Here is a 20,324-nt window from a genome sequence, read left to right on the forward strand (position 1 = left end):
GTGAACCTATGATGTAATGGATCACCCGATGGATGCTCCGATGGGTGCTCCAATGAGACCTCTTGTCTAACATCCCCCCGCAAACTGAGCTGTGGGCGAGCACACACGCCCAGTTTGATACAAATGCTGTGAAAATCACGGCGACCAAGAGGTTTAGTAAAGACATCAGCCAGTTGACGATGAGAGGGAACAAACCGTGTAACAAGCAAGCCAAGAGCCACCTTCTCACGAACAAAGTGATAGTCAAGCTCAACATGCTTTGTACGAGCATGAAACACGGGATTGACAGTCATATGCAAGGCACTAAGATTATCGCAAAATAGTATAGCAGGTTTCGATTGGGGAACGCCAATGTCACGAAGGAGGAAGGACAACCAAGTCAACTCTGCGGTGGTAGTGGCCATCGCACGATACTCAGCTTCTGTACTAGAGCGAGCAACTGTGGGTTGTTTCTTGGCACTCCATGAGATACAATTAGCACCAAGAAAAGTACAGAAACTTGTGGTGGAACGACGGGTAACTGGACAACCAGCCCAGTCCGAATCCGAAAAGGCATAGAGCTGAAGAGAACTATCACGAACAATACGAAGCCCATGATCAATCGTACCCCGAACATAACGAAGGATGCGTTTCACCATACACATATGGGTTGTGGTTGGTGTATGCATAAATTGACAAACCGAGTTGACCGCATACGAGATATCCGGGCGGGTTATGGATAAGTACTGCAAGGCACCCACGAGGCTCCGAAAGAGAGTGATATCAGCGAAAGGCTCAGAAATGGAGGAGTCAGATCGGAGAGCCATGGGTGTAGACATTGGCTTGATATCCCCCATGTGAGTACGCTGAAGAATGTCATGAGCATACTTAGCCTGTGATAAGAAGAGTCCCTGGGCAGTGGTAGACACCTCAACCCCCAAAAAATAGTGTAAGGTACCCAGGTCCTTCATCGCAAAACGAGAGCCCAAATCAACAATAAAGGAAGTAAGAAATGCATCGTTATTCCCCGTAAGCACAATGTCATCCACATATAAAAGAAGAATCATAACATGACCATGATGACGATACACAAACATAGACGAATCAGAGATGCTACATTCAAAACCCGAATCAATGAGGAAAGAACTAAACCGATCAAACCAAGCCCGCGGTGCTTGACGCAAACCATACAAGGCACGTTGTAAACAACAAACAGCATTCGGCTGATTAGGATCAACAAATCCAGGTGGTTGAGTCATGTACACTGGGGTATCCAAAAAACCGTGAAGAAATGCATTTTTTACATCTAGTTGCCGAAGGGGCCAACGAAGAACTGTCGCAACAGAAAGAATCAAACGAATAGAACCCGGTTTTATGACCGGACTGAAAGTCTCAAAGAAATCAATCCCCTCCCGTTGGGTAAATCCCTTAGCGACTAACCGAGCTTTAAGCCTCTCCAATGAGCCATCAACACTAAGTTTAGTTTTAAAAATCCATTTACAAGCAACAATATTCATTGAGGGTGTGCGAGGTACCAAGGTCCAAGTCTGATTATGGGCTAAAGCCTCCATCTCATCAACCATGGCAGCATACCAACCAGGGTGTTTAAGGGCAGCTTTAACAGAGGTTGGTTCAGTAGGCAGAGAAGAGACCAGCAATGCATATTTGGGGTTTGGTTTTCGAATGCCAGCCTTACTACGGGTAGTCATAGGATGAGTAGGTGGAAGGAAAGTACTAGCAGCTAAAGGAATAGAAGATGAGGTCACTTGGGTAGCCGAGACAGGGACTGGTGAGGAATTTTGTGGTGCAGAGGACTCAACTGTATGATCCAACACTTGTGGAGAATCAGGTTCATTTTCCACAAAACTGTGTGGTACAACAGCATCCCCAGACAGAGGTTGGGATAAAGGGTGATGAAAATAAGCATCAGTAGTAGGCACTATAGGAACAATACCTGAACCAGAAGAAACAAGAGGCGAGGGAAGCGCATCAGCTGAAGAGAACCAAGGAGTAATACCTTCTACCGAAGTAGGTTGTACTAAATGCGGAATAGAAGGTGATGGAGAGGGCTGCAACCATATCTCAAAGGTACTGCAATCTTGTTCAACAAAGCCAACTGAGGATGCCCCAATCTGGGAAGAATCTTGCTGAAATGGGAACACCCTCTCATCAAAAACAACATGTCTTGAGATATATACCCGACCTGTAGATTGATGTAAACAACGATACCCTTTGTGTTTATCACTATACCCCAAGAACACACATGGTAGGGTTCGCGGAGCAAACTTGTTGGCAGCATAGTCACGCAAGTATGGGTAACATAATGAACCAAACACGTGAAGCATACTGTAATCTGGTTTTCTGCCAAACAGAACAGCAAGAGGGCACTTCATAGCAAGAACTGTAGAGGGTAATCGGTTAATCAAAAAAATTGCAGTTGAGAAGGCTTCCACCCAAAAATGAAAAGGAACACTAGCAGTATACAGCATGGCTAATCCCAGCTCAACAATGTGACGATGCTTCCTCTCAGCGACACTATTCTGCTCTGGTGTACCTGGGCAGGAAAGATGATGAATAATACCACAAACACTAAGATGAGTTGAGAACTTTGTATCAGAAAATTCGCCCCCACCATTTGACTGAAACACTTTAATCTTAGTGTTTAATTGACGTTCGACCATAGATTGGAAGTGAAGAAAGGTCTGAAAAAAATCTGATTTACGCTTCAGTGGATAGAACCATGTGTGACGAGAAAAATCATCAACAAAGATAGCATAGTATTGAAAATGATGAACACTTTGAACAGGAGCTTTCCCCCACAAATCACAATGAATCCGTTCAAGAGGAGAAGTACAAGGAGTAAAAGAACTGATAAAGGGGAGCTTGGTGCTCTTACTAAGCTGACAACTAGAGCACAAGTGTTCAGAATTCTTAGAAACAACAATCAAATCATTATTCGTGAGAAATTTGGTAATCTTCCCTTGGGGATGTCCAAGTCTTTGGTGCCACACATCTTCTGTAGCACATCTGAACCTGGAGGAGAAGTATGCCCTTATTTGGGGATCTTCAAATTGAGTAGATATAGCATATAAACCTCCTTGCTTACTCCCCGATGCCAAAATCTTCTGTGTTTGAAGGTCCTTAATGACAAAACCATTGTGATCAAACTCAAAGGTGCAGGGAAAATCATTTGTAAGTTGAGATACTGATAATAAATTCCTTTTAATAGAAGGAACCAATAGAACATTCTTCAGGGGTAGGGAAACATCCCCATTCACAATACTACATTCACCAACATGAGTAATAGGTAGTTGAGCCCCATTACCCACCATCACTGTGTCTGGTCCTTTGTAAGGTGTTAAAGAATGTAGCATACCTGGTGTATCAGTGATATGAGCTGTTGCCCCTGTATCAGGGAACCAAGCAGAGTCTTGAGAATTATTCACTTGCAGAGCAGCCAAAGCTTGTGGTATCTCGGTAGATTGATAGCTGTTATCAAATCGTCCCCAGCATTTTAGAGCTCCATGACCAAATTTATTACAGATCTGACATCTAATCTGAGATCGAGACTCATTTCCTCTAAATCCTTGTTGTTGTTGATGTGTTTGATCCCTTGCAGTAACTGGTCTATTTTCTTTTCCTTCATTCTGATTCGACCTGGTGTTTTGAACAAAGCCTCTGCCCTGGGAAGAGAAATAACTCCTTCTTCCACGCTGAAACGAACTTGATCCACGCCCCCTATTGTTTCTGTTGTTTTGATTGAAGTTCTTTTCTCCAAGGAATGCAAGATGAGGATTTAAAATGTCTGAGGAGTAGCCTCGATTGCGCAGCTCATGACTTTGGAGAAGGGGTATCAAGTCAGCATAGCAAGGTACAGGTGGTTTCAGCATCGTAGTAGCAAAATTTTCATAAGCAGATCCAAGATTAGTTAGAAGCAAGAAGACTTTGCGCTGATCCGGAACAGGTTTTCCAATTGAGTTGAGTTGATCGCAGAGTTTCTTGAAATCGATCAGGTATGAAGATAAAGATATGGAATCTTTTTTTTCAAGAAATGCAATCTTGATAGCAGTTCGAACTCGCGAGCTTCCGATGCTTGTGAAAAGGCATTAGACAAGGTATTCCAGAGCTCTGAGGCTGATCGAGCTCCTACAGCAAGTCCTAGAACTCCCTCTGATAGAGTTCCAGTGATCCAAGCTTTGATGAGTCGATCTGTTCGAATCCAAGACGCATAGTCTGGATTCACAATCTTTGTTCCTTCTGCACTTTCAATCTCTTGATCAGGTGATGAACATTTGCCATTTACAAAACCGATCAGATCTTGGCTCTCAATCAGCGACAACATCTGAGTTTCCCATAGAAGAAAGTTGTCTTGTGTGAGCTTGATCGTTACAAAATTCCCTACATTCAAGGAACTCGGATATGGAACCATGAACGACGAGCTTGAATTTGCTGCCGCCATCATCGCTTTCTTCTTCGTTCGTGAGAAGTCGCCTCTTCTAGGGCTCTGATACCATGAAAAGCTTTTAGAGATGATGAACAGTTCTCTCACCCACGGTGAGGAACCCTATTATCCAAGATTATATATATATGCTCAAGTACAGTTAGATTACAACCATGAAGAGACTGATAATTACACATACTGCCACTAACAATTATGTAATTCCCTTAACAGTGAACCTATGATGTAATGGATCACCCGATGGATGCTCCGATGGGTGCTCCAATGAGACCTCTTGTCTAACACCTACATGAGCTACATATCTTTGACATCCTGGGGGTCTTAAAGACTCTTTATCATGGAAGATGGTACTTCCTATCTTAGAATCCCTTTGGTACCCAAGAGGGGGTCAAATCTGGTATTTGGAACAAGGTCCTTAATCATATGAAGGAAATATTGGGTCTGTGTCAATCAAATCTTCTCTCTCAAGTAGGACGTACTGTCCTCATTTGATCTATGTGCACTTAGTAGGACATCGTTAATCTTAGTTTTTGGAGAGGCATGAGGGTGAAGCTAAAGGATGGAGACCTATGCCTTCGGCTAGTTTTGATCTCCTTAAATCATTGGGACCTGGGATTTCACCTTTGCAGGATCCGTAATTTAGCCTCATTGCTAAGTTGAAATGGCGTTTACTCACCCACCCAGATGCCCTATGGACCCAATCTCCTCAAAGCTCCATATTTCTCTAACACTGGGCTTCTAGATTCTCCTTTTGCTCAAACCAAATGAGGTTCCATAATTAGGAATGCCATATGCATTCGGCAGATTCTGCCACAACTATGCCAACCTGTGTGCTGAAAATTTTCTTGTGGACTTAAGTTTTTTTCCCTATTATGGTCAAAACCGTGGATTTCAGCGCTTTCAAGTATTTTCCCTCCCACCTATTATCCAAGGAACTAATGGTGCGGAATCAATCCCTTGTTGAATGGAAATCCCCCCCCCCCCTTTCCCCTAGTTATTCTCAAGTTGTCTGTAGTGTCCCTGTTGTTGAGGGAGAAGATGGGTGGATGTTCTTCCTCCCGTCCAAGCATCTCACCACAAAGGTTACTTCTATTTTGCTAAAGATTAGCAAAGTATATTAGAGAAAAGTAAAAGTAATGTACGGGATTATAGTATGGACATACCTAAACTGAGAAGAAATAGAAAAATTTTCTACGACACCATCTTTGGCAAAGCTATCAAGGGGGGAAAGAGAACTCCAAATTTGGATAGAGGACCATCTTCAGCATTAACATTAATGGACTACCTACTCCAAAAATCATAAAAAAAAAAAATCTACCCTACACTACATGATCTTGAATCTAGGTCTATACCGGGCATCCATAAAGGTTGCTTCTAACTTGCACTCTGGGCATGCTTTTCCTTGGCGTAGATAAAGGATTTGGTCTTTTGCCTGAAAACTAAGAGTCCATCCTTGTTTTATGGATTTTTGTTGGAGTTGAATGGAGGAATTTGCACCCTTCCCCAGGGGGTGCATAATAACTTTCTCCTTCAGTTTCCAGTTATCCCTCACTTCCTAACTAAGAGAGTCCAAGGACGGCAATCTGAAATTGACTTCGTCCAATAAACGCAAAATGAAAATTATTACAGACCAATTCAGATAGACTTTCAAAGAAGTCAGGGTAAAAAAGATTAGTGGAGGTGAAGGTGGGAAGACAGGTGTTGAATGAATAGGTATGCCATCCGAGTAGGATGATCATATATACCTTGGTGTAAGGAATTGGAATTTCATATCTATCTGTACTAATAAATGATATATATATGTATATATATATATACATCAGAATACTGGAATAACCAATTACATGAGGACAACTAATATAGTCAACTAGACAGCAGGACCAGCTAAGCTGGAGACCATAGGAGCTTGTTGTCCTGTATCCATAACACGCCCCCTCAATCTCAACAGGAGAGAACCACCGTGAGCTTGCTCTTGTGAATCAGAAAACGTTGCTGCGGCAATCCTTTGATAAGAATATCAGCCACTTGACAGATCCATCAGATAAGGGACACCTGAATGTAGAGATAAGGAGGAGCCTGAAGCTACAGGAGTGGAAATGGGTTTTGCTTCAGCCATACCCGAGCGGTGGAGGAGATCTGTGATATATTTCTTTTGTGTGAGAAGTAACCCGGCTGAAGAACGAGAAACCTCTATTCCAAGAAAATAGTGTAGTAAACCCACATCCTTGACAGCAAAGGCAGAGGATAAGGCCTGAAGGAGAGACTGGATGAAAGTTGAGTTGTTTCCTGTAACAAGAAGATCATCAACATAGACCAAAAAATATATAACACCTTATGCCCGATAGATAAACAGAGAGGTATCAGTCTTGGAGGCAATAAAGCCTTGAGAGATCAAGAAATCACTGAGACGATTGCACCATGCAGGAGGCGCTTGTTTCAAACCGTAAAGTGATTTCTTAAGTTGACATATATTCTAGGTGATGAGGATCAGCAAAACCTGGTGGTTGAGTCTGTCTCGATTAGATGCCCATCCAAGAATGCATTCTGAACATCAAGTTGGCGCCCATACCAGCCATTTGTAACAGCCAAAGAGAGAACCAGAAGAATGGTTGTTGGCTTGATTATGGGACTGAAAGTTTGTACAAAATCAACCCCAGGCCGTTGATGGAAACCCTTGGCAATCAATCGGGTTTTGTAGCATTCAATAGTACCATTAGTGTTTCGTTTTATTCGAAAAACCCAATTGCAACCCACCATATTTCGAGAAGAGGAAGATGGAACGAGGACCCAAGTACCATTCCTAACCAAGGCATTAAACTCATCCACCATTGCTGTGCTCCACTCAGGAATTTTAAGTGCCTGAGTATAACAGGTTGGTTCCAAAGGGACGGACAGAGTGCGTTTGGAAGCAACCAATTTGAGACATTTTGGAGGATGACAGGAGGCTCCTATGCGTGAGGGTGTTAGCATGGGGTCAGTAGAGGAAGGCCGGCAATAGGTTCAGGAATCGAGGAAGAGTCATGAGATTTAACAATGGGCTCTGAAGATGGACCAAGAGGAAGAGGCCCAGAAGAGGGTTGTAAACTATTGGACCCAGAAGTTGGCAGTAAAGAAGCAGGCCCAGAAATGGGTTGTATTGGAGCAGGCCCAGAAGAGGGTTGTAATGGAGTAGGCCTAGAAGTGGGCGATAAGTGACTGAGCCCAGAGGAAGGTTGTACGCAATTGGATCTAGAGAAGGAATATGAGATAGCAGATGAATCTGAGGTGTGTAGTACAAAGGGGAAATTCAAAGATGAGCATGGAAACAAGACTGGAGGACAGAGATTACACCAATGCTCAATAACAGAGGAGGGTGAACCATACCAGTTTGTAGGGAGCTTCGAAAATGGAAAAATGGATTCAACAAAAATGACATGATGAGACACAAATAATTTGTTGGAGGAGATATCTAAGCATCTGTACCCTTTGTGAGTTAAGGAATAGCCTAAGAAGATACATGGTCGTGAGCAAGGTGAAAGCTTGTTCCGGTTATAAGGGCATAGCCACGGATAGTATAAGCACCCAAATGTTCATAAAAAACCATAGTCTGGGGTAATGTTGAACACTCGAGTAAGAGGACAAAAGCCACCAATTAACGAAGTTAGGCCTCTGATACCATGTAGGAACTGAAATTTCTTATCTATCTTTATTAACGAATGATATATAGAGTACATCAAATTACTGGAATAACCAATTACATAAGGACAACTAATATAATCAACTAGACAGCAGGACCAGTTGAGCTAGACACCTTAGGAGCTTGCTATCTTGTATCTATAACACTTAGAACCAGAAGAATCCAATAATTTTAAATACAATGCTTCCTCCTATAAAGGATAGCCTTAGAGCGAAAGTAACATGTATTGCGATCACTCTCAATGAAAAAAGTGGCTCTAGAATTCTACAATAAAAGGAGTTCTGCAACAGCTAGGAACCAAAACAAATTATTCGCCACCGCAACAAGTAGGGTACAATTTGATTTTGTAGGAGCTAGACTTTCAAGAAATCAAAATTATCCTTTAATTTTTCTATACAAATCTATTGTAATGTATTACTTGGTGTTGTTATGATGCAGTTGTTTGACTTTCCTAACATTTTATTTGATATTTAATTCTACAACATCTATTGATTTATTTCATCTCATATTAGAAAGTTTGTATTATTTTTATTGATCATCTTAATTGAACATAGACAAAATCATATTAACTGCAAATTCTTCTATTCTTGGTTTTTCTATGAATTTTTTTAACAAATATATTGCCGTTTATTTACATATTATTTAAAATTTTTCTTTTTCGTGTGTTCACTAACAGGTTCAAATACATCTGAGGATGATATTGAAACTTCAATATTGGTCTAAGTCTTCTGTAATATTTAAAGTGGAAATGGTTGGTATTTAGACGCTAGAGATTTTGAAACATTTTGCAAATGGACATGCATCAAGTCATATGGTAAAGTTGATAGGATTTGTGTTGGATCTGCCTAAACAAAGCCACAAAATTACAAGCAAAAGAAAAGAAAATTTACCGACATGGATGCTTTTGAAGGATCGAAGAATGACAAGGAAATCTGGATATTCGTTTCACAGTTTTCTGCAACCATTTTCCTACACGGTTTTTCTGCTTCTTCACACCTAATTTTTTTATTAGTTGTACTCATTTCTCAGGCTTGCAAGAGACGCACAATGCCTACAGTTGAAAATTCAAAATCAAGGTTGAAGAACACATACTTATTCTATCATTGGTCAGCCTTTATATCTTGTATGATTCTATCTTTATATGATCTTCTCCTATGTGTGTTAAACTTTCTCTCTGGGTATAAACATGGTTGGTATGATCTAAAGTTTTTTGCCCAATTAGATTTTACACTCAGAACACTCACTTGGTTTGCGATATCTACTTACTTGCACATCCGATTTTCTCACTTATGTCAACATAGGTTCCCCATTTTACTAAGGATTTGGTGGGCCTTCTACTTCCTAATGTCTTGTCTCTATCTTATTATACATCTTGGTTTTTATTGGAAACATTCATCCATACCATTCTTGCAATGGGTCTCTGATGTTGTATCTATTATTGCTAGTTTATTCTTTTGTTATACTGGTTTGTTTGGCAATCGACAAGAAGATGAAGATTCCCATATTTTGGATCCCCTTTTGATAACCAATTCCAATCTAAATAATGGTGATGAAAGAAAAGGATCAAGTGTTGGTGCAGTGACTGTAACTCCATATGCAAATTCCAATCTTCTTAGTATTTTTACTTTCACTTGGATGGGATCTTTGCTTGCTCTCGGCAATAAAAAAACATTAGATCTTGAGGATGTCCCTCAGCTTGCCAATTGTGATTGTGCCAATGAGGTCTTTGATCAATTTAGAAATGAACTTGGATCAGATGGTAATGACAACGATAATGGTGGTCAGGTAAGCCCACTCAAACTGGTCAAGGCATTGATTCTTTCAACATGGAAGGAAATTTTATGGACAACTCTTTTCTCCATTGCATGCCTATTGGCTTCTTATGTTGGACCATGTCTTATTGAAGTCTTTGTTCGATATCTCAATAGTTCTCATCAACTAAATTATAAGGGCTATGCATTAGTGTTTATTTTCTTTCTTTCAAAGCTCATAAGGTCCCTCTCAGAGAGACACTTGTACTTTCAATTGCGGAAGATGTCAATTAGGGTCCGTGCAGCCTTGTCTACAGTAATATATAACAAAGTTCTCAAGCTTTCAAGCCAATCAAAGCAAGGACACACTAGTGGTGAGAACATTAATTTGATGAGTGTTGATGCTGAGAGGATTGCCCTTTTCAGTTGGTACTTGCATGATATATGGAGGGTGCCTCTTGAGATTGTTCTAGCATTGTTGATCTTATACGGGAGCCTTGGGCTTGCTTCACTTGTAGCTTTTTTTACCACAATAATTTTGATGTTAGCAAATGTTCCACTTGGAAAACTACAAGGAAAATTTCAAGGGGAATTGATGGATTCAAAGGATCGAAGGATGAAGGTGACAACTGAGGTTTTGAAGAATATGAGGATCCTCAAGCTCCAAGGGTGGGAGATGAAGTTCTTGACGAAGATAATTGAGGTTAGAAACTTTGAAATAAGATGGATAAAAAAGTTACTTTATACATCAGCTATGACTGCTTTTGTCTATTTGTCTGCTCCTATGTTTATATCTATGGTTACTTTTGGGTTTTGTATACTTATGGGGATTCTGCTAGATTCGGGGAAGATTCTAACTGCACTTACAACATTTGAGCTATTGAAATCGCCGATTTATAATCTCCCGGACGCAATATCCATGATAGTTCAGACTAAAGTTTCCATTTATAGAATAGCCTCATTCCTTTTTCTCGATGATCTTCATCCGAGTATAGCACAAAAGCTTCCAAGAGATGGTTCCAAGGTTGCAATTGAGATAATCAAGGGAAATTTCTCTTGGGACCTTCATTCCCCTAATCTTACACTAAAGGGTCTTAATTTTTGAGTGTACCATGGTATGAGAGTGGCTATTTGTGGTTCTGTTGGGTCAAGTAAGTCAAGCCTACTTTCATCCATACTGGGGGAAGTGCCAAAAGTATCTGGAGGCGCTAAGTTGAATGGGACAAAGGCATATGTTGCACAATCACCTTGGATACAAAGTGGCAAGATAGTAGATAATATATTGTTTGGTAAGGAGATGGACAAGGAAAGATACAAGTTAATCCTTGAAGCATGTTCATTAAAGAAGGATTTAGAATTATTTACATTTGGGGACCAGACTATCATAGGGGACAGAGGAATCAACTTGAGTGGCGGACAGAAGCAAAGAATCCAGATTGCACGTGCTTTGTACCATGATGCTGATATTTATCTGTTGGATGACCCTTTTAGTGCTGTGGATGCTCAGACAGGAAATCATCTATTTAAGGTAGATTGTCTTTAAGCTCTATTTTCAAAGCTTTGGCTTGAACTTATATATCTCATAGCTTGCATCATAATTTTGTTCACCAAGATTAAAGTTTGATCTATCTAAGAAGAACGCAATTATAGTTGTCTAAACATTATATATATATATATAGAGGCACATTATATTGAGTGTTGCATGTTCTTGTATAAAACCTATGGTTTGATTTGCCTTATGGTTATGGAAAATGAATAATATTAATATATAAATATTTATCTTTTTTCAGCAACTAAAATTTATTTTTGAATTCCTAAATGTTAACATTTGCAATTTTGTGACAGGATTGTTTGTTAGGGATTTTGCAGTCAAAAACAATAATTTATGTTACCCACCAAGTAGAGTTTTTAACTTCTGCTGATCTTATCTTGGTGAGAATATCGTTCTTCTCTTACTTCAAGTTCATCAACCATTTGAGAGATTATTTAATTATCTCTTCTTTTTTTCAAGGTTATGAAAGATGGAAGAATTACTCAATCAGGAAAGTACGAAGAAATTCTTAGTTCAGGAACTGACTTTATGGACTTAGTGGGTGCACATAAGAAAGCTTTGGATGACCTTAATTCTATCAAACATGGGGATGATTTGGATAATTTAAGTAATAATGATGAAGATGGTACTATGCTATGTACCGAGATGTCTATTCAAGATAATGAGGAAAAGAAACCCAAAAATTGTGAAAGAGAAAAAGTGGTTGGTCAAGAAGGGCAGCTTGTCCAAGAAGAAATGAGAGAAAAGGGTGGAGTTAGTCTTTCTACCTACTGGACATATATTAGCGCCGTATATAATGGGGCTTTTATACCATTAATATTGCTGGCACAAGTTCTTTTTGAGCTTCTTCTAATAGTTAGTAGTTACTGGATGGTGTTGTCTACTCCAATTTCAAAGGATGTGAGACCTCATGTTAAAGGATCCACTTTAATCTGTATTTATGCAGCTTTAACCCTTGGAAGTTCTCTTTGTGCAATTATAAGGTCTTTGCTCATAATAACAACTGGATATAAGACAGCCACTCTATTCTTTAATAAAATGCATTTGTGCATTTTTCGCTCTCCCATGTCATTTTTTGATTCTACTCCGAGTGGAAGAATTCTTAATCGGGTTAGTAAATATGCTTAATTACTCTTGGGATTCAAATTTTTTTGTTTAATCACCATAAAATTTATCACAATTTTAAATTAACTCTATTTTTCTATACAGGCATCAATAGATCAAAGTGCAATTGATACCTCTATTCCACGACAAATTGAAGAAGTTCTTATCTCAGTCATAGGAGTTCTTGGAAATATAGCAATAATGTCATATGTTGCATGGCAAATGTTAATAGTTTGTATCCCAATGACTGTGGCGTGCATTTGGTATCAGGTAACTTCAATTAAAATTCCAAATCAATGTCAATCATATTTTTCATATAGTTAATAGGCTATAATTCAAGTTTGTTTAAGCTTATTTTTATTAGTTCACACCAAATTTGGTTTAATAGTGAAAAGGTATATGCATACATGCTTATTGGACGTAACCGATAATAAAAACACATTGGTGGTTTTGAAAATATAAAGAATATACACAACAAATTCATTTCTCAAATCTCATATTTTCATATAAACTAATGCAAAATTGTTGTCTTTCATTCACCAAAAATTCTTAAGAAGAAGGGACCAAACAAGGACAACGTTATCAAATGTGAAAAGTTTACCAAAACCAATATGGCTACACTTTTTACATAAATATAAAATTTTAGATATATAGAAAACACAAATAAGGCCTACTTGCTCTATTAATTGCCACTGTTTGGAGCTTATACTAAAAATAAGACAATCATAAATAAATTTAGCAAGTAATAAATATATTTTTTCTTTATTGCACTACCAAATAAATAAATTAGTTAGTAGCTAGTCTATGCTATACCATATTATCGTGCTAAATCTTATATTCATGTTATTTTGGTAATAATGAAAAAGACTATTCTCTAGTCCAAAATCAGAAAGTTTAGATTTGGAAAAAAAAAAAAATTAGATATGAGCACAGTGGTTATTAATTGAGCTTGAAATTTGATATATGATTTAAAATTAAGTATATTAAAGAAAAAAAATAGATACTATGAAATTTCAGGAACTATTAAATTCATGTTCTATACTAGAAATTTTGGTATATAACCGACATCCATGTAATGCATATAATTCAATAAAAATCAAGTAAAAATAGAAAATACTAATCATTCAAAAGAGTACAATAGAAATAAATAAAAAGAAAGAATTTTTTTTCTTATAAAAACAATATTTTCCTATAGTTTTAATCATGATGATGGTGTCATTCATTACTAACCATCTAATGTAAGAAGTTGCTATTAAGAAATCCAACAAAAAAAGCTATCATCTTTTGAGTGACTATACATTCATTACTTATGTTTCTAAATTTTACCTAATTTCCTTTTATGAACCTTGTCTTGTAGAAATACTACATATCTACAGCACGAGAACTGTCAAGATTATTTGGAGTATGCCAGGTTCCAATTATACAACATTTTACTGAATCTAGTTTAGGTTTGACCACAATTAGGTGCTTCAACCAAGAAAAGAGGTTTATGGACACTAACCTCAAGCTGGTAGATGGGTATTCTCGGCCCATATTTCATTTCTCAGGAGCAATGGAGTGGGTTTGCTTTCGTATGGATATGTTGGCATCCATCACATATGCCTCGTTTTTTGTTTTCTTAATCTCAGTGCCAAATGGAGTACTCAGTCCTGGTAAGAAGTTCAACTTAAAATTATATCAATTCATATTTTGGGGAAGCTATGATTGAATTCTGACAAGAATTGATTCTATTTTCTTCTCTATTGAAGCTGTTATGGGCTTAGCAATAACATTTGGGCTTGGTTTCACTATGCATGGGGCCATATGGGATCTTAGCATTCTTGAAAATAAAATGATATCTGTTGAGAGAATTCTTCAATACTCCTCCATTCCCAGTGAACCCCTTCTATTGGTAAAAGAAAATAGTCCAGGTCATGAATGGCCATCACAAGGAAAAGTTGAGATTGTTGATCTGCAGGTAATCCCCACTCTAGATTCATCAAGTCTTTATGTTATAACTTACTTTCTCGTTTAATGGAATAGACTATTTTAAGCCTAGTGTTTCTGGACAACTATTTCTCCTCTTATGGAACTCAGCCAAGCTTTATTATTTGAATATTTAATATGCATGTAGGTCCGGTATGCCCCACACCTTCCTCTTGTCTTACGAAATATCACATGCACTTTCCCTGGAGGGATGAAGATTGGCATTGTTGGGCGAACTGGAAGTGGTAAATCAACTCTCATACAGGCTCTCTTCCGCATGCTTGAACCTATAGTTGGTCAAATTGATGGTATCAACATCTCCACAATCAGCCTTTATGACTTGCGCTCAAAATTGAGCATCATCCCACAAGACCCAACAATGTTTGAGGGGACTTTAAGAGCTAATCTTGACCCGCTTGAAGAGTACACAGATGAACAGATATGGGAGGTCGGTTTTTTCATTTCATGAATAATTTTTAATTATTGACAAGGATAGCATGGACATATCTTTCAATTACTAATGATTTTCACAAAAATCAAACACATTTCAATTGTCTGTTGGAGACATATATCTTTATGAACTCCTTTCTCGTGGTTTTCTTCTTTTTATTTATTTTATTTTATTTTATCTTTTTTGAAATACTTTCCATTGATAAATTAACATCATTTCATTGAATGCATTGGATCATCTACATGTTGAGATTATCCGAAGAGATTCTCTTAGTTGGGATTGGAGAAGTGCATTGTTTTTACTATCCTCTTTTCCATTTCCACATGGCACTTCCTTTATTTTTCATTTCATCTTTTGCTTAGATCATCTTTAACAATTAAGCAAGGTGGTAATTTATACGGAATTTTTGTTGACTAGGCTTTAGACAAATGCCAACTCGGTGATAAAGTTAGAAAGAAGGAGGGGAAGCTTGATTCTACAGGTTGGTTTCTTTTAATGTGCACTCCACATAAAAATTTCTCTACATTAATTTACCATTCACAAATCTAGTATTCTTTCAAAATTCTTATTTTATGATATCTAACTTCTAGTGCAAAGCCTAATCTCCAAACCCCCTAAAATTCCTCCTTTTCTTAAAATATATGTATATATATATAATAAAGTAAAATAAGTGGGGGAAAAATTTATGAAAATAAGATCTTGAATAGCCAACACATTTTCATACGGTGCTTGTAACAGTGACTGAGAATGGAGAGAATTGGAGCATCGGTCAAAGACAGTTAGTTTGTTTAGGGCGGGTATTACTCAAAAAGAGCAAAGTGGTAGTACTTGACGAAGCAACAGCAGCAATGGATACTGCAACTGATTATCTAATTCAACAAACTCTTAGACAACACTTCTCAGGGTCGACTATCATCACAATTGCACATAGAATAACATCAATTCTTGATACCGATATGGTCCTCCTTCTTGATAATGGTTAGTATCTTGAAATTATTATACCACAGTCAATGGATTCAACTAACTGGGTAATATATCTTCTTATCCTTATTTTCGACTTGCCTAATAAAAATTGACACATTTTATTTCTTAAACAGGCCTTGTACTGGAATATGATTCCCCAACCAAATTACTAAAGTGCAAGTCCTCATCCTTTACAAAGCTTGTTGAGGAGTATACTAGAAGATGTAGTTCCTAGTCTTTGAAAGGCTAAGTAAGTGAGTTCTAAATATCATAATGTAACCACGCTGTATCATTGAGGAGCATTGCCATTTTGAGTATGACAAAAAAATTGGGAGAAGAAAGTGTAAGGATAATGAGGTTGCATGTGTTCATTTGAATTAGCATTGGCATTCAGTTAAAGTAGTAAGGGTAGAAAAGAAGATAAGGGGGAACAATATTTTTCTTCATGCATATCTATACATTTTGGGAGAAATTTAGTAGTCTAATAGCATCTTTAGAATGCAATAAATATCTAATATGTGAAACGTTTCGTATAGTTGCTTACAAATAGAACCCATGGTCTTCTTCTCACATGTCAAGTTTAACCAAAATGGATCTAGTCAAGTGGCGAAGTAAAACTTTGAAAAACCAATCAAAACATGTAATTTTATTTTAATTTATAAACAGTTGAAAATATAAAGAAAATATTATTTTTTCCCAAATACCAAGAAAATATGCCAATAAATGGGAGGGTATATGCTTAAATTTAAGTCTAAATTTTGATATGTTGCCAAACCTAGACTATGATCTAAAATGTATTTGTTTGAAATTACATCACCCTCCATGTGAAAGAACTTGGTACCTGTCTAGAAATACCTCTAGAGCATACTAATAAAAAAAATTGCCATAAAGCTTCTAACATGGAAGATTAATTACCACTGCCAAAGTTTTCTTAACTTTCTATGCCTAAATTTTCCTTACCATCTCTTTCTATGATTAAATTTCCAAGGTTTCCCTTTAAAAATTTTCCTTCATGGTCATGCAACCTGACCCGAAGGTTTCAAAATTAGTTCCTAAAGCACCATTTTAATTGTTCCTAAAGACAACCATATGGGAGCTACTCAACCTAAAAAACTTATGGCTTAGGTTCTTCGCAAGAAGGATATCTTAATTAAATTTAACTTTAGGACATCAACATTTTGATTGATGCATTATTATTTTAGAAAATTTCTAGCATCCAAATTTTTAGTAAGTAGGAATGTTAGAGGAATTGCAACATCGTTTTTATTTCAGATCATACCCAAGGCCGAAGGGCCAGTAAGGAACCAGCAAAGTAGAGGATCTTTTGAGTGAAGAACATCATTCTAGTTGTATACTTGTAGATAGGAGGATTTTATATAACCATATGATGATGTATGGAAAGTTGAGTAACTGGTTACAAATATTTTTTCCACTAGGGGGTGATCCTAAAACTCTGATGTATGGAACTCTATGTGGTTTACTATGAATGGAGTTTTAATTGTGGATGCTATGTTTTAGCATTTGCTGCCCATAAGGGTGTGACCATACCCCATCTCAGTTTGGTTTGTGATGGTCCAGGCTTGCCACACGTGAAGCAATTCCCATTTTTCTTCTTGAACTTCATCTCCTTCTTGGAATGGAAAAACTTCTTTGACTACTTGCCTTACTAAACTCAACAAGTTTGGCTTTAGAATTGAAATCATTGGCTCTTTCCACCTTGTCCATCTCCTGGTTCTTCTTCACAATGTTGACCCGGATGATGATCTAAATTAAGATTCTATTTCATTCGTTTATGCTTTATGTTCAACTTGAAGTCATTCTAGGACACCGGTAATTTCCCAATAAAATAACCTACCATAAAATCATACTGTAGGACCATTTGTGAGGACTAGCGGGGTTCCGCATACTCCCTTTGTGAATAGAGTTGTGTGGGTCCAATGGTGTCAATGGACTAAGGGTAGCCACCTAGATTAAGGTCTAGGATCAACCACTAATTAAAATTGAAGTTGAAATGACTCCCTCCGAACTGTCTAACCACGGGTTAGGTTTGTGTCATATTGCGATTCGAGGAAAGGGTTAGGCACCTCTATGCATCGGTTAAATACGAACTTCAACCCCAGGTAAACACACATTATTATTGAATGGGCCAGCTAGGTTTGATCATACGTATACAACTCACACATAACTGCAAGAATATGGCTAGTTGAAATATCAAAAAGAGGGATTAACCCACATACCCATATCCAAATGCTCTGCACGGTTAGTATACAGAATGTAAAGAAAACATAATGATATAATATGGAATAGGCATGGTAAAACCCTACAGTCTAGCACTCAACATGTTAGACACGATTCTCAATTAAAGACGGAGTGTAGAAATTGATGTACTTGTGTCCATCTACTCTGTAAGGTTAGTATATAGAATGTAAAGTAGACATGCTAGTATCATACAAAGGATCATGAGGAAAGCCGAGTATAAGATTTGTACATGGTAGAAATTACAGTACTACCATTCATGGCATGCATGCATCAATCATGAGATCTATGCATCAAAATGCGGGAACTAGAATGTACATGCATTGGAACTCATTTAATCATGATATTGATAGACATAATATCATAAATAATTATAAAAATGTATTGCAAACATGCCAAGAATTATAGAATTACCGCTTAATATGTATGAGTATAATAGACAAGCATGGAGAACCATTCAAGACATATACGTATGGAAATTAGAATCATCGAGATACAAGATGATAGCTGAATATAATGTAGAGAGATATTACATAAGAGAAAATGAAAGTAAGGTCCTCAAGATTTGTGCCCAAAAGAAAGATGAAAATACCCCTAGTGTACATGTGATAACATTTTTTTCTTGCTAACTATGGGTATCCACGCCTTCGGCCTGACTATTCCCGTGGGTCCATACTGAGGCACAATTGCATGAACTGGGTCATACCGAGGTTGAATGAGAACCATTCAACTTTCATTGAAAGCAGTGAAGAGCACTAAATAACCCCGTGTGAGTGGCCCCAAAGAGGTAAGAGTAGTTGTAGACACCTAATTTTGTCACCCTTCCCTAGCTATGATGACTCACGGATTGTAGACACGGCCTTTCGCTTTCGATCAACAGAGATGACAACTAACTGAGGTAACCCAGCCCCAAAACACTCCCTTCACACCCAGAAATCCTAAAAAACCTAGAAGCCCTTGTATCGAAGAAAAGAAGGGTCCAACTCTAACCTCGCATATATAAAGGAATCCAGTCCAAAGTGGCTGTACGGATGGAAAGTGCTCAGAATCATGATTCTAACGATATATGGTATGTCAAAATCAGACTGATGGATCTCCCACAATCTTCACCGGAAGAAAGAACTCATGCACACCCATGCACACACCTGCACACACCCGCACACACCCATGCACACCCATGCACACACCCATGCACACACCTATGCACACATCCATACACACTTGTGCACACACCCACACACACCCACGCACCTGCACACCCATGCCCTGTGGCCCCACACCCTTACCCACGTGGCTCCGCACCCTTGCCCGCTGCCACACACACCCACGTGGCCCCACACCCTCACCACATGGCCCCACACCCTTGCCCTCTACTCCGCACCCTTACTCACGTGGCCCCAGGCCCTACGGCCCCTCACTAACACCCTGTGGCCCCGCACCCAGTGCCCGTAGCCCCGCCAAGTCTGCCTGTGGCCCCGCACCAAGTACGAATTTTTTGCTAAAAAACTTCACTCTCCGCTTGCGTTGCTAGCATACCCTATACCACTACACCCCATTGGCAAAAAAAATCACCTTTTTCAACCCATTGGTTGAAAAATCCCCCTTTCACTCCATTGGTCTAAGAAACCTATAAGTACCCCCTCAACTTGAAGGACACACTTGCTACACTTGAGCAACTTCGTGAGCACCCTTGTTGGAGACACCTTGCCCTTCTCTCCCTCCCCTACAAAGTTCTTCCCAATTCCTTCAAACTTCTTCGGAGTTCTTTAATCTTCAAATATCTTCAAAGTTCTTCGAAGTTCTTCCCAAGCCTTCCCAAGCCACCTATAGCCTATCTCCAGCGGAAGCTCTGCCAGAGTGCCACCTTAGCCTAAGCCCTCCTATAGCCTATCCCTAGCGGAAGCTCTGCCTGAGTGCCACCTCTTCCTGAGTGCTACCTCTACCTGAGTGCCACCTCAACCTAAGCCTGGAAGTAGCCTTCCCTAGTTGAAGCTTTGCCAAAATCCAAATCCCGAAGTAGCACATCCCTAGCGGAAGCTTTGCCGAAGTGCCACCTCAGCCTAAGCCCAGAAGTAGCCTTCCCTATTCGAAGCTTTTCTGAAATTCTTTTATATAGCCATGCTCATCTCCCTCTCTCGGACACACAAAATCCCTACACTAGTAATTGA

The 20,324-nt window shown here is 38.6% G+C and overlaps 1 long non-coding RNA gene and 1 pseudogene across 1 annotated transcript; one reads left to right on the top strand and one right to left on the bottom strand.

Annotated features, from left to right (window-relative positions):
- Nucleotides 1-2,754: 2,754 nt before the first annotated feature.
- On the bottom strand, nucleotides 2,755-3,499 carry LOC122066622. Its single transcript, XR_006136416.1, has 2 exons — nucleotides 3,356-3,499; nucleotides 2,755-3,119 (listed from the first exon to the last, which is right to left on the bottom strand). It is a non-coding gene; the product is annotated as an uncharacterized LOC122066622 (long non-coding RNA).
- A 5,509-nt stretch (nucleotides 3,500-9,008) lies between these two features.
- LOC122066623 lies at nucleotides 9,009-16,157 on the top strand (annotated as a pseudogene).
- Nucleotides 16,158-20,324: the final 4,167 nt, after the last annotated feature.

This window comes from Macadamia integrifolia, unplaced genomic scaffold (genome assembly GCF_013358625.1).
Source record: "Macadamia integrifolia cultivar HAES 741 unplaced genomic scaffold, SCU_Mint_v3 scaffold2500, whole genome shotgun sequence".
Lineage (NCBI taxonomy): Eukaryota > Viridiplantae > Streptophyta > Magnoliopsida > Proteales > Proteaceae > Macadamia > Macadamia integrifolia.